This window comes from Canis lupus, chromosome 2, assembly GCF_003254725.2.
Source record: "Canis lupus dingo isolate Sandy chromosome 2, ASM325472v2, whole genome shotgun sequence".
NCBI lineage: Eukaryota > Metazoa > Chordata > Mammalia > Carnivora > Canidae > Canis > Canis lupus.
In genome coordinates, this window is record NC_064244.1 from 80,324,338 (window position 1) to 80,338,045 (window position 13,708).

Here is a 13,708-nt window from a genome sequence, read left to right on the forward strand (position 1 = left end):
AAGCAGGCTCCTCGCAGGGAGCCTGATGTGGGACTCGATTCCAGGACCGGGATCATATCCTGAGCCAAAGGTAAACATTCAACCACTGAGCCACTCAGGCACCCCGACCCCACCTTTTTGTAATTACATAAATCCCATATTCTTTACTCCACTATGAGTATCTTTGTAAAATCTTTGAAGACTACTTCTACTCCTAGATTTGGGAAATAAGTTCTTTATCACTCCTCAATCTTAAAAGGTCTTTGGATTTATTTAATTCCAATGTTTTTTTTAAACTTTTGCTTCCCAATAAAGAACCATGGCAAGGAATTAACCCAATCCATATAAAAAATGAGTCACAGGGCACCTGGGTGGCTTAGTCAATTAAGCCTGTGACTCTTGGGATCCCTGGGTGGCGCAGCGGTTTGGCGCCTGCATTTGGCCCAGGGCGTGATCCTGGAGACCCGGGATCGAATCCCACATCGGGCTCCCGGTGCATGGAGCCTGCTTCTCCCTCTGCCTGTGTCTCTGCCTCTCTCTCTCTCTGTGACTATCATAAATAAATAAATAAAAAAAAAAAAATTTAAAAAAAAAAAAAAAAAAAAAAAAAGCCTGTGACTCTTAATTTCAGCTCAGGTCCTGATCTCAGGGTCACAGGATCAAGTCCTGTGTGGGGCTCCATGCTTATCACGGAGTCTGATTGTCCCTCTGCTCCTCCCCCTGTTCATGCTTGCTCTCTTTAAAATAAAAAAATAAACAGAATCTTAAAAAAAGTCATTAGCTGGGACACCTGCGTGGCTCAGTGGTTGAGCATCTGCCCTCAGCTCAGGTCCTGATCCAGGGGTCCTGGGATCAAGTCCCAGATCAGGCTCCCTGCAAGGAGCCTGCATAGCCCTCTGCCTATGTCTCTGTCTCTCATGAATAAATAAATAAAATTAAAAAAAAAAAAGTCATAGCCTGTATGTCAATCATTTTATTAAATACGCAAACTTTCCCAGTCCACATTTTAATCTGATTAGTTATAATCTCTAGAAATAAAGTTTCTTCTACAAAAAATATTTTAGAAATTACAAAACATTCAGAAAAAAAAACAGAAAGACACTGTTACAACAAAATTTTCAATATGATCAACACAAGGAAAATCAAATATCGTAACTCCGTGAGACCCTAAACTGTGATGATAAGTTCCTTTTATACATCTACTTTTAGAATAACAAAGCAAATATATGCTGAAAGGATGATCTATGTCAAAAACCACTGTGGACAGGGTTACTTTACGAGAAAAATAGATGTGAGTGATGAGAAAAACTAGAGTATATCCTTATACACTTTACATATACACTATTTTTTAAAAAATCAACTGCAACATAACTTAAAACTATTTAAAACTTTACAAATACCGGGATCCCTGCGTGGCTCAGCGGTTTAGTGCCAGCCTTCCACTCAGGGCGTGATCCTGGAGTCCCTGGATCAAGTCCCACATCGGGCTCCCTGCGAGAAACCTGCTTCTCCTTCTGCCTCTGTCTCTGCCTCTCAATCTCTGTGTCTCTCGTGAATAAATAAATAAAATCTTAAAAAAAAAAATCAGAGAACAAAGGGTGAGATATTAACATATACCTCAAAAAGTGTTTTTGTTGGTTTGTTTTCTTTTTGAGGGGGGGTGGGGCAGGGGGAGAGAGAGAATCCCAAGCAGGCCCCACACCACGCAGAGCCCAACTAGGGGCTGGATCCCATAACCCCAAGGCTCAGAACCTGAGCCAAAAGTCAAACTGACTGAGCCACCCAGGCACCCCATGGACAAGAATGTAATCAGCAAAATTCACACAGTCAGAAACTATAGAATAATCAACCTGGTTTGCAACAAATTAAGTTGTAAAGAGAGAGTAAGATTAAAACCTATATATTAAAAGACTTCAACAGGCAAAATATTCATCAAGAAGTAAATAAACTGGGGGATCCCTGGGTGGCTCAGTGGTTTGGCGCCTGCTTTTGGCCCAGGGCGTGATCCTGGAGTCCCGGGATCGAGTCCCACATCAGGCTCCCAGCATGGAGCCTGCTTCTCCCTCTGCCTGTGTCTCTGCCTCTCTCTGTCTCTCTTTCATGAAAGAATAAATAAAATCTTAAAAAAAAAAAAAAGTGGTATACTTTAAAAAAAAAATCTTGCAAAAAAAAAAAAAAAAGAAGTAAATAAACTGGGGATCCCTGGGTGGCTCGGCAGTTTAGCGCCTGCCTTCGGCCCAGGGCATGATCAAGGCCCACATCGGGCTCCCTGCATGGAGCCTGTTTCTCCCTCTACCACCGTCTCTGCCTGCCTTTCTCTCTCTCTCTCTCTCTCTCTCTCTCTCATGAAATAAATAAATAATCTTAAATAAAAACAAAAAACTGTGATATCTTGACTAGGGTCGTAGTGGTAGCTACGACGATGCCTACATCTCTCAAAATTCAACGAACTTTACACTTTAAGTAATCTATATGCAGATTAAACCTCAAAAAATTTTAAATTTATTGGAGCTTAAACACACAACCCCAAGGCCAAGAGTCTCATGCTCTACCAACTGAGCCACCCAGGTGCCCCTCAACTTTAAGTTGTTTCAACCAAATTTTTAAAGAATTACATACCACCAATTAATTACAATTGGTATGCCCTTAATAGAGTCTGAGTTCAGAAAAAGATTTTTGACTACACAAAAAAAATTTTTAAAAACCAATCCATTACAAACTTTAATAGTGGCTGGATATTTGAAATAGGAATATATCTATTTAAACAATCCTTACCTTGTAGGCATAAATACTGAAATATTTATGGATAAAAGTAAGATGTCCAGAATCTACTTCAAAATAATACAAACATTCCAGGGCTTGTGCCAAAGAATAAGGGTCTTAACTCATTAAGGAATCCCTTGGAAGGGACCAAGAGTATATCCGAAGAGAGGGAAAAAATGTTGAGTACAGCCACTTTGGAAAACAATAGGAGGCTCCTCAAAACATTAAAAATAGAACTACCATATGATCCAACAATTCACTTCTGGGTATTTATCCAGAGAAAATGAAAACACTAACTTGAAAAAAAAAATATGTGGATCCCCATATTCACTGCAGCATAATTTACAACAGCTAAGACACAGAAACAATCTAAGTGTTCATGGACTGAAGAATGGGTAAAGAAAATGTAGTATGTATATACATAATGGAATACTAAACAGTCATAAAAAAGAAGGAAGTCTTGCTATTTGAGACAAGGTGGATGAACCTTGAGGGCATTATACTAAATGAATCAGAGAAAGACAAATACCAAATGATCTCATTTCTGCGTAGCATGTTAAAAACAAGAAAACTCACAAGCTCACAGATACAGAGAACAGACTGGGGGCAGAAGGGTGAAATGAGTAAAAGAAAGGGGAGTCAAGGAGATCCCTGGGTGGCTCAACGGTTTTTTAAAAATCTTTAAAAAAGAAAGGAGGTCAAAAGGTACAACCTTCTAGTTATAAAATAGTCACAGGAAGAGATGCCTTGGTGGCTCAGTGGTTGAGCATCTGCCTTCTGCTCAGGGCATTATCCTGGGATCGAGTCCCGAGTCCCACATCAGGCTTTCTGCAGAGAGCCTGCTTCTCCCTGACTAGGTCTCTGCCCCTCTCTGTGTCCCTCATGAATAAAGAAAATCTTAAAATAAAATAAAATAGTCACAGGGATATAATATGCCACATAGTAACTACAGTTAACAATATTGTATTACTTATTTGAAAGTTGCTAAGAAAGTAAATCTTAAAAGTCCTCATCACAGGGATCCCTGGGTGGCTCAGCGGTTTGGCGCCTGCCTCTGGCCCAGGGCGCGATCCTGGAGACCCGGGATCAAGTCCCACATCAGGCTCCCGGCATGGAGCCTGTTTCTCCCTCTGCCTGTGTCTCTGCCCCCCCCCCATAAATAAATAAATAAAATCTTCAAAAAAAAAAAAGTTGGGATCCCTGGGTGGCGCAGCGGTTTAGCGCCTGCCTTTGGCCCAGGGCGTGATCCTGGAGACCCAGGATGGAATCCCACATCGGGCTCCTGGTGCATGGAGCCTGTTTCTCCCTCTGCCTGTGTCTCTGCCTCTCTCTCTCTCTCTGTGTGACTATCATAAATAAATAAAAAATTTAAAAAAAAAAAAGTCCTCATCACAGGAAAAAAAGGGGGGGGGCACCTAGGTGGCTCAGTTGGTTAAGAGTCTGACTGTGGCTCAGGTCATGGTCCCAGGGTCCTGGGATCAAGCCCTGAGTCAGGATCCCTGCTCAGCAGGGAGTCTGCTTCTCCCTCTCCCTCTACTCTCCACCCCCCTGCTCATTCTCTCTCTCTCTCTCTCTCTCTCTCTCAATCTTTCTCCTTCTCACAAACAGGTAAGTAAAATCTATTTTAAATCTATTTTTGGGGGGATCCCTGGGTGGCGCAGCGGTTTGGCGCCTGCCTTTGGCCCAGGGCGCGATCCTGGAGACCCGGGATTGAGTCCCACGTCGGGCTCCCAGTGCATGGAGCCTGCTTCTCCCTCTGCCTGTGTCTCTGCCTCTCTCTCTCTCTTTCTCTCTGTGACTATCATAAATAAATAAATAAAAATTTAAGAAAAATAATAATAAATAAATAAATAAATAGATAAATCTATTTTTATTGGGGACCCTGGGTGGCTGAATGGTTTAGCACCTGCCTTTGGGCCAGGGTGTGATCCTGGGGTCCCAGGATCAAGTCCCGCATCAGGCTCCCTGCATGGAGCCTGCTTCTCCCTCTGCCTGTGTCTCTGCCTCTGTGTGTGTGTGTGTGTGTGTGTGTGTGTCTCACGAATAAATAAATAAAATCTTTTTAAAAAATCTTTTTATTTTAAAAAATAAATTTAAAAAACGAAAAAAAATTTAACTATGTATGGTGACAGGTATTAACTAGACTTATCTAGTAGACATTGAAATATATACAAGTATCAAATTATGTTATATAACATTAGTTTTTAGTATCAATTATAACTCAATTTTTAAAAAAAAGTTAAGGTCAGTGAGGTTTATGAGAAGGTAGGGCATGGGCAAAATTTTGCTTAGATACCATAGAAAGTGAGTGACTGACAACCAAATAAATAAATGAAGCAATGATGATTCCTAATATTATTTTCTAAGAAACAAACTCCTTTCTCTTCTGTGTGACTCTCCCCTCTTCTACGTGACTCAGCACATAATAAAGCTCAGACTGATCTAGTGATTAAGTTCATGTCACTAAGTCAATGGTGGAATTAGAACCAAAACTACAATTTTAAGAGTCAGGTAGCTTTAGATCTGCTTTAAACCAGAGAGAGATGAATGTATTGATCCACAAATTGTCTCCTAGGAAAGAAAAAATCGGGGGCAAAAACATGCAAGTCATTTCAAGTCCTACCTTCCTTTCTTTCCTTGTTCCTCACCCTCACCCTCAAATGTTGGTTTCCAAAGAAATTAGTTGAGAGAGGGGGGATGTGAAACAGAGGCAGCAGGGGTGATGTGCCCAGAGTTGGGGGGGGAGGCGGGGGGGGGGGGAATGGAGCAGGAAGGCAACAGAATGGTCTATTAGCTACACTGAGAACAGAACTGGTTGAGTAAATAACACTAAGAGTAACAGCAGTCAGGTTTCTCATCGTCTACGAAAAAATTTACAAATATGTAATGGAGAAGTTAGAAAGAATCCTCATGTATTGGAACATGTGAAGTACAGATAATGTGCATATATGAAAATCAAATACAAAGGGTAAATAGTAAAGACATTAACTTAACCAAGTGAGCAAAGTTAAACTAATATCCCCAGTGGTAGGATGGATCCACACTGTTTGCCTCCTTATATATTACTCTGAGATGGGCACAGAATCGTTTCTGTGGTATTCTTGCCAAGAATGCATGCCCTCATCTGGTCATGAGGTAACACCAGACAAGCTCAAGTGGAGGCCATCCTGCAGAATGAAAGGCCTAGGTTTTGTTTTTGTTTTTTTAATTTTATTTATTTATTTATTCATGAGAGAGAGAGAGAGAGAGAGAGGGAGCCAAAGACACAGGCAGAAGGAGAGGCAGGCTCCATGCAGGGAGCCCGACATGGGACTTGATCCTGGGACTCCAGGATCACGCCCTGGGCCAAAGGCAGACACCAAACCACTGAGCCACGCAGGGATCCCCAGGCCTAGGTTTTATAAGACTATCAGGCACATGAGAATTAGGGTAAGACTGTTCCAGAATGATGAGATGCAACCATAAACAGCAATACATGGATCAAAAAAGAAAAAGGAATATTGTTGGGATGGCTGGCATCATTTCAATGGGGTCTATGGACTGGGCAGTAATAACTGTGCCAATGTTGGTTTCCTGACTGGGAAGACTATGAAATGCAACGGAAGAGTGTCCTTGTTTGGGTAAAGTATGTACTAGAGAGAGACTTTCAGGGTAACAGGATAGCATGCCACAAAAGACAAGAGACAGTAATGGAGCAAATGGTGCAAACTGGTAACAATTGAGGATTTTTTTTTTCCCAGAGATTTTATTTACTTATTCATGAGAGACAGAAAGAGGCAGAGAGGCATAGGCAGGCTCCCTGTCGAGAGCCCAATGCAGGACTAGATCCCAAGTCCCCGGAACCATTCCCTGAGCTGAAGGTAGATGCTCGACCACTGAGCCACCCAGGCATCCCACAACTAAGGAATTTAGAGGAAGGAGATGTGGGAATTCTTTGTACCATATCATGAACTGTATTTCAAAACATTTTAAATAAGAAAATAACACCACTAAGAAAGAAGTGGATCTAAGTCTGGACAGGCCTTCATTCTGGTGTATCAAATACCATCATTTCAAGGAGGCTGTACTTATTCCCCCCATCCTCATGACTCTCTATCCCTTCCTTTGCTTCATTTCTCTTCATAAGGCAGGATAGGCCACAACTGATGGTTGTTTGGGCTGAATGCCGAGTACATGGGATTCATCTACTATTCTTCTTTTTTTGTATATACTCAAAATTCTCCAAAGTAGAATTTTTAAACTATAAAATAGTAATATCTATGCATCTTTATTAATACACTAAAGTATCTAGCAGCATGTCTAATAGCTACTTTACTTTCCAAGTTGTGATGAGCATAAATGATTTGCAAACATGGAAATGAAGTCAGAAAGAATCTTCTGCAGGGTACCTGGGTGGCTCAGTGTTAAGCATCTGATTTTGGCTGCTGCTGTGATCTTGGGATCCCGGGATCCTGGGATCCTGTGACCCAGCCCGCAATGAGCCATTCCACGGGCTCCAAGCTCAGCGGGGACACTCACCTCTTCTTCTGCCCCTCCCCCGCAGCTCATGCACACAGATGTGCGTGCATTCTCTCAAATAAATAAAATCTTAAAGAAAATTTTAAAAAAAACAAGGTGATTTTTAAGGAATCTTAAATGGAAAAAGTGCCTTTACTGTAGACAGTGTACTAGTATAATTTTTAAAAATGCCTGAGACAAAAAAATTACCACCTACCAATTTAATGATTTATAAAAGACACAAGTCACTGTATGCCAAATGTCATTTTGTAAAATATAATTTTTTAAAGATATTTATTAGATAGCTCAAGCATGAGCAGGGACAGAAGCAGAGGGAAAGTACCTCAACCAGACTCGGCATTGAACAGGGAGCTGCACGCAGGGGCTTGATCCCGGGACCTTGAGATCATGACCTGAGCCAAAATGAAGAGTCTGACACCTAACCGACTGAGCCACTCAGGCGCCCCTAAAATACAAGATGTTTTTTAAAAGAGTACAAATGTCCTAGTTTTCAAATCAAAGGAATAAAATGGAGTGAAGGTTTAAATAAATCGGCCAATTTTAAGAATCAAAAAACTATAAATGTATTGCACAAAAAAGTACATACATTCCTATCACGTTTACACACAGTGTAACAATCAAAGTCAATACAAGCTATAATCAGAAAATCTTCATTCCATTTGTCAAAACTCTCAAGTTACCCAAACTCTGCATTTAACACGCAAAGACATATACATAACTCTAGAGGTTAAGGCTGGACTAAAAACCTAGCACCAAAACATGCAATAGGAAAAATAATAGTGTTTCCCATTTGAAGTTTCCCACAAATACTCCTTAACTTTAAGAACTGGAACTGCTCCTTCTACAATAAAAATCTCTATGCTGGGATCCCTGGGTGGCGCAGCGGTTTAGCGCCTGCCTTTGGCCCAGGGCACGATCCTGGAGACCCGGGATCGAATCCCATGTCAGGCTCCCTGCATGGAGCCTGCTTCTCCCTCTGCCTATGTCTCTGCCTCTCTCTCTCTGTCTCTCTCTGTGACTATCATAAATAAATAAAATTTAAAAAATATTAAAAAAAAAAAAAAAAAAAAAAAAAAAAAAAAAAAAAAAAAAAAAAAAAAATCTCTATGCTAAACTTCAATTTATCTCTATATTCAAAATGAACTCCCAAATAATTAAAGCCAAGAATTCACTAAACTTAAGTGAGGATTTTATAGATATTCTTTTGTGGGTTCTTTTTAGATGTTCAAGCAATTTTCAAGTTGGCAGATGCAGACACATGTAGGGGGAAAAATCTGAATATTCTAATACTGTAGAATTATACCGAGAACATCTTTTCATGGCAAAGTAGATTTCCATGCAGTGAAAACCAGTTAGGTAGCACACAAAAATTATACAGTTTGTAATAAAATGATTAAACATTCTAACTGGTTTCCACAACAGAGTATACTACCTTCACTCAAAATTGAGTAACTCTAAGGCAAATAATAAAAAAAAATAATAAAGTATCAAGGTTAGAAAGTTAACTATAGAAAATTACTTTGTCGGGATCCCTGGGTGGCGCAGCGGTTTGGCGCCTGCCTTTGGCTCGGGGCACGATCCTGGAGGCCTGGGATCGAGTCCCGCGTCGGGCTCCCTGCATGGAGCCTGCTTCTCCCTCTGCCTGTGTATCTGCCTCTCTGTCTCTCTCTGTGTAACTATCACGAATAAATGAATAAAATATTTAAAAAAAAAAAAAAAAAAAGAAAATTACTTTGTCTCCTTGTTCAGCAGGCTAAGATATGTCTGTTTCAAGAGCGTAAACAACATTTATTACAAAGCATCCAATAAGGAAATTCAGGAGCCCAATTTTAATAAATATACATACTCAAGTATTTGCAGGCCACAAAATGCTTACTCTAAATACTGTGGACTAGTTAACTACAGCTCCAACACCACAGATTCTTGTAAGTAAAAACAAATATATCTGGACGCCTGGGTGGCTCAGCGGTTAAGCGCATCTGCCTTTGGCTCAGGGTGTGATCCTGGGGTCCCAGGATCGAGCCTCACATCGGGCTCCCTGCATGGAGCCTACTTCTCCCTCTGCCTGTGTCTCTGCATCTCTCTCATGAATAAATAAATAAAATCTTTAAAAAAAAAAATATATATATATATATATATACACACACACACACATATATCATCTCCAATTGCATGTATTAGTTTTCACGAGCTGTTTCAAACATTTTTTTTTTAAATTTAAGCAAAATTTCAAAGTAAGGAGAAAGTGAGACTTAAGACCATTTGGAAAAACTTTCCCATTACCACTATCTTTATAACTTCTGTATAAATCTTCCCAAAGCATGAGTGCTCTACAGGATTAGAAGTGTCTCATAAATCAAGCCCGCAATCTCTTCATAAGCATTCCAAACAATACAATGCCTGAGCAATCAAGAATCTACAAGAAAGGTAGTTGAAAAACATGTCCCCCACAAGTCAAACACCACCATTCGTCCTGGCACCGAGCCCTGTTTTCCTCCAATCTGCCAGAGGCATTCTACTCAGGAAATAAAATACAACATTTCAAGCTTTCTGTATTAATTTTTTAGTGCTATTTCTCAAGATAATTTTTTTTTTATTTTTAAAATGTACAAAAGCCCATCTGAAAATAATTAACGAAATTGTAACATTCAAAGCCAGAGCTGTTTCTACATAGAAACAGGCTGGGCTCTAAAAAAGAAACGATGTAGCAATGATGTAAGGCTAGAGTGAGTCAAATTTGTTTTAAGTCTAAAAATACCTCTAGTTATAGAATACTGAAGACAAGGAAATTCTTCCACTATATTTTTACTGTGTCCCCAAAGTAAAGAGATCCAAATACATGAACATATAACATGTATTCCAGCTATTGAAACTCAGAAAACCATTGTAATAAGACATTTAAAATTAGCAAAGCCAAAATACATTTTCAAATAGGTCTCATTCTTTGACAACATTTTTACATAAGCGGCTACCTTGCTCTACCTCTGCATGATTTTTAACATATTCTACAAAACTGGGAATGGATGGGAAGAACCTGAATACGTGATTTACTCAAAATGGGCAAATAAGACATAGAGAATTTTATATTCTTTAAAGGGCTCTATTCGTTCGCTCACTCTAATTCAAAGAATCATCTCTGCACACACCTCTCTCTCTTACAACTAAAAGACAGCAACCAATTGTTGTGTAACTCCTCCCTTCCCCCCTTCAACCCAGCTAACATACAAAGGAAAGGACTTTCTCTATTGTGCAAATTCAGTCCCTGCAACAGATCTTTGTTAACTAAAATCTGATTCAGAAATAGTCCTCATTTATTTTTTTTTCCACTGGAATACAAAAACTGTAAAGAATAGTAACACAACAAATGTTATTCTTATTTCAAGAAGGTAAAGTCAAATTTTGAAAATGCTCTGATTACATTTTATAGATTTGGTCTTTCTTTGGTACGGAAAGAAAAAAGCCAAATCAGCATCCTTCCCTCAATCTATTTTCCACCAAAAACACTGATCAAAATGTAAATAATACAAAGAAGGTTTGGGTTTGACCCCTCCCCCCCCCAACACACACAAAAGTACCTCTAAGCTGCCCTGCTCCCAAAACTGTCTGGTTTAATCTTAAAAAAAAAAAAAATCCAAATACTTACTACAAAGGCCTAATCAGTGTTGCAAGAATAATCATTTTGAAAACGTTTTAAGTAATGTATTCCCAATATACACCACTTAATCCTGTAAAACAGTTATTAGTTAATGTTGTAATTAGCTAGGGAAAAGTGTAAAAGCTGGTAAAAGGTATTATAGGGTTTATCTCATTCTGATTTCTAGAAAACACTACAAGTGTGTATCCTTACATTTCCTTCCAGAGCTATCATTCTAGTACAATTACCTTTTTACCCTTTCACTTAAATTACTCAAATTTTCCTCCCAGTAACAATCACATTTTACAAAACGTTTTCGACAATAGGGATAAAAGGCTTTGAATTCCTCCAAACAGGGTCCATTTAGCTCCACAGCTGGAAAGGCAAAAAAAAAAAAAAAAAAAAATTTCTTGTACATATCTACGAATAAACAAGCAGCCATAAATAGAGATTACCTGTCTTGGGGATCGGGTGGGAAGTGGGGGATGGGAACTAGGAATCCCGATGTCAGGGGTGAAGGGGAGATTTTTCTTTGTAAACCCTTTACATTCTTTAAACCCTTAAGAATGCACAGCCTTTTCAAAGAGCTAAGGGCATTTGTTTAAACGAAATTTTAAATTTCTTTTAAAATAAAGGACTTTGGTGGCTTAGTTTTAAGATAATCTTCTTTTATCAGTAGCATCTGCTTGTGCTCTGCAATAGATGAGATACCCCTTTAAACGCAGTCAGTGAGCAATGTGCCCGCTAAGCCCTCTTTAATACGGTAACGTTCCTCCAGACCTCCGCTTTCGAAGGCAGCTCGCATCCTCCGCCCCCTCCTCCCTCTGTGCATTCTGAGATCTGCTCTGCTGATTCCCACATAAAGTGGGTCCTGGCCGCCATTTTAGAAAGTCATTCACACAAGCCGGACCGCAGCACCATCCACTTCAAAACCTCCCCCCAAACTCCCTCGGACGATTTCCTCTTTGCTTTCCCTAACCCCTCATCTTGTGAGGAGCCAAACTCCCAGCAGCAGCAGGCATGCAACGTCTCTGGAATGTGCATAATGCGAAATGACACGTCTGGCCAGAACACTGAGGAGCAAAGCGAATGCTGCAATGCACGTGTTTGCACGTCGATACCGACGGATTTCCCAGGCAGAGAGAGACCTACAGAGAAAAGTCCACCAGGAGTTACGAGCGAGCACACCTACGGGGCTCCGCCACTCCAACAACCTGCACCTAAATGGCTTTCCCCACCAAAGCACTGAGGGCACCGGGGCTGTGGGTGGGGCAGCGCCAGGGAGGGAAAGTTCCCATCTGCTTCCCGACCGAGCCCCGGGGCTCGGCCCATTTATCGCGGGGGGGGGGGGGGGGTGGGGAGAGGCGAGTTTCTGCTCCCCGCCCGGCCTCGCCTGGTTTCTCAGCACAACGTAGTAAACACCGGGAGAGTCCCTGGAAGCGCGCCTCCCCCAGCCCCGCCGAGGACGGCGTTAGCAGGTTATGAATGGCCTCACTATCGCCGGCTCCTTTTCACACGCGGACACGCGCAGACGCGCGCTCCAGCGGCGAAGACTTAATACCCCAGTAGCAGCAACCACCGACAGCATCAATGATCCTCCATTTATACGGCACGGTGGAGCTCTGCTGCCTCCGCTTCCATTCCCCCGTCCGAGCTGCTCAGGGGCAGGCGACGCAGGCTATTTTTCCCATGGTGACTCACTAACCAGGGCGCTCCAAAATCTCCTTCACTCACTAGAGAGTAAGAGGAATTTAGAGTAAACCAAGCTTAAAAACCTTTCGGGGTCTCGACTACCGGGAGAAACCGTGGTTTTTCGAGGACGATCAGAGACGGGCGACGGCGACGGTCCCCGTCCCCCGCGGCGGGCCAGCATTCTGCACCGAGGACTCTCCGCTACGGCGGCGGACGCTCCACAAAGAGGGCGAGCGCCGACGTGCCGCTGCGGAAGACGCATCGAAAGCTCTGCTCTCCACACCCCGCCGCCGACACACGCTCTGGGGAGTTTAAGAGCAGCTCCATGTCCCGCTCGTAGGAGACCCGCATCCTCCCGACCGCCGATCCAAGAACTCCGGGCGGGCGGGCGGGCGGGCGGGCGGGCGGGCGGGAATCCCCGCTCCTCCAGGGGCGGCCCCGGGGCTTCGCCGGGCGGCCGCGGAGGGGCACGGCCGAGGCCCTCGCGCGCAGCGCTCCCCGCAGCGGGGCTGCCCCCGAAGCCCGCGGGCCCCACAGGGCTTGACGGCGGCCGCGACGGCCAAAGAGCCCAAACAGGCGCACAACTTCTCTTCAGGCGGCGTCCCCGCCAGCCCACCGCGCGCGCACACGCACACGCACACGCACACGCACACGCGCACACATTCCTCTAAATTCTCCTTTTAAGATACGTCAAAAGGAGAAACCGCGAGCTCGCCGTCTCCCCGTCGTCCCGGGGTCACCAGCCGCTCGAGAGCGGCGCCCAGAAGCTCGCAGCGTGCCCCCGGCTCCGAGCTGCTCCCGCACCGCCCACCGAGGCTGGCGTCCGGGCAGGACCGCTCCTGTCGCACTCGCCCGCCTCGAGGTCACACGTCTCCGGGCGGGAGCTGCGGCGGGAGCCCGGAGTCGGCCGCGCCGGGGCGCCGGGGCGCGGGGACGCCGGGACGCCGGGACGCCAGGGCGCGACCCCTCCGCCGCCCCGCCGGCCGCCGGGCCGCTCCGCCGAGGCCGAGGCGAGGCCCAGCCGCCGACGCGGGCCGAGCGGCGGCCACCCAGCCGCGCGCCGCCTGCACCCGTCCGTGGGTCCGGCCCGGTCCCCTCAGCAGTTCCGCGCACGGGGAGGGG

At 43.6% G+C, this 13,708-nt stretch overlaps 1 protein-coding gene across 1 annotated transcript in view; it reads right to left on the minus strand.

Moving 5' to 3' along the window:
- SPEN (spen family transcriptional repressor) overlaps nucleotides 1-13,708 on the minus strand; it is a 95,064-nt gene that overhangs the window by 80,897 nt on the left and 459 nt on the right. The window lies entirely within an intron of this gene.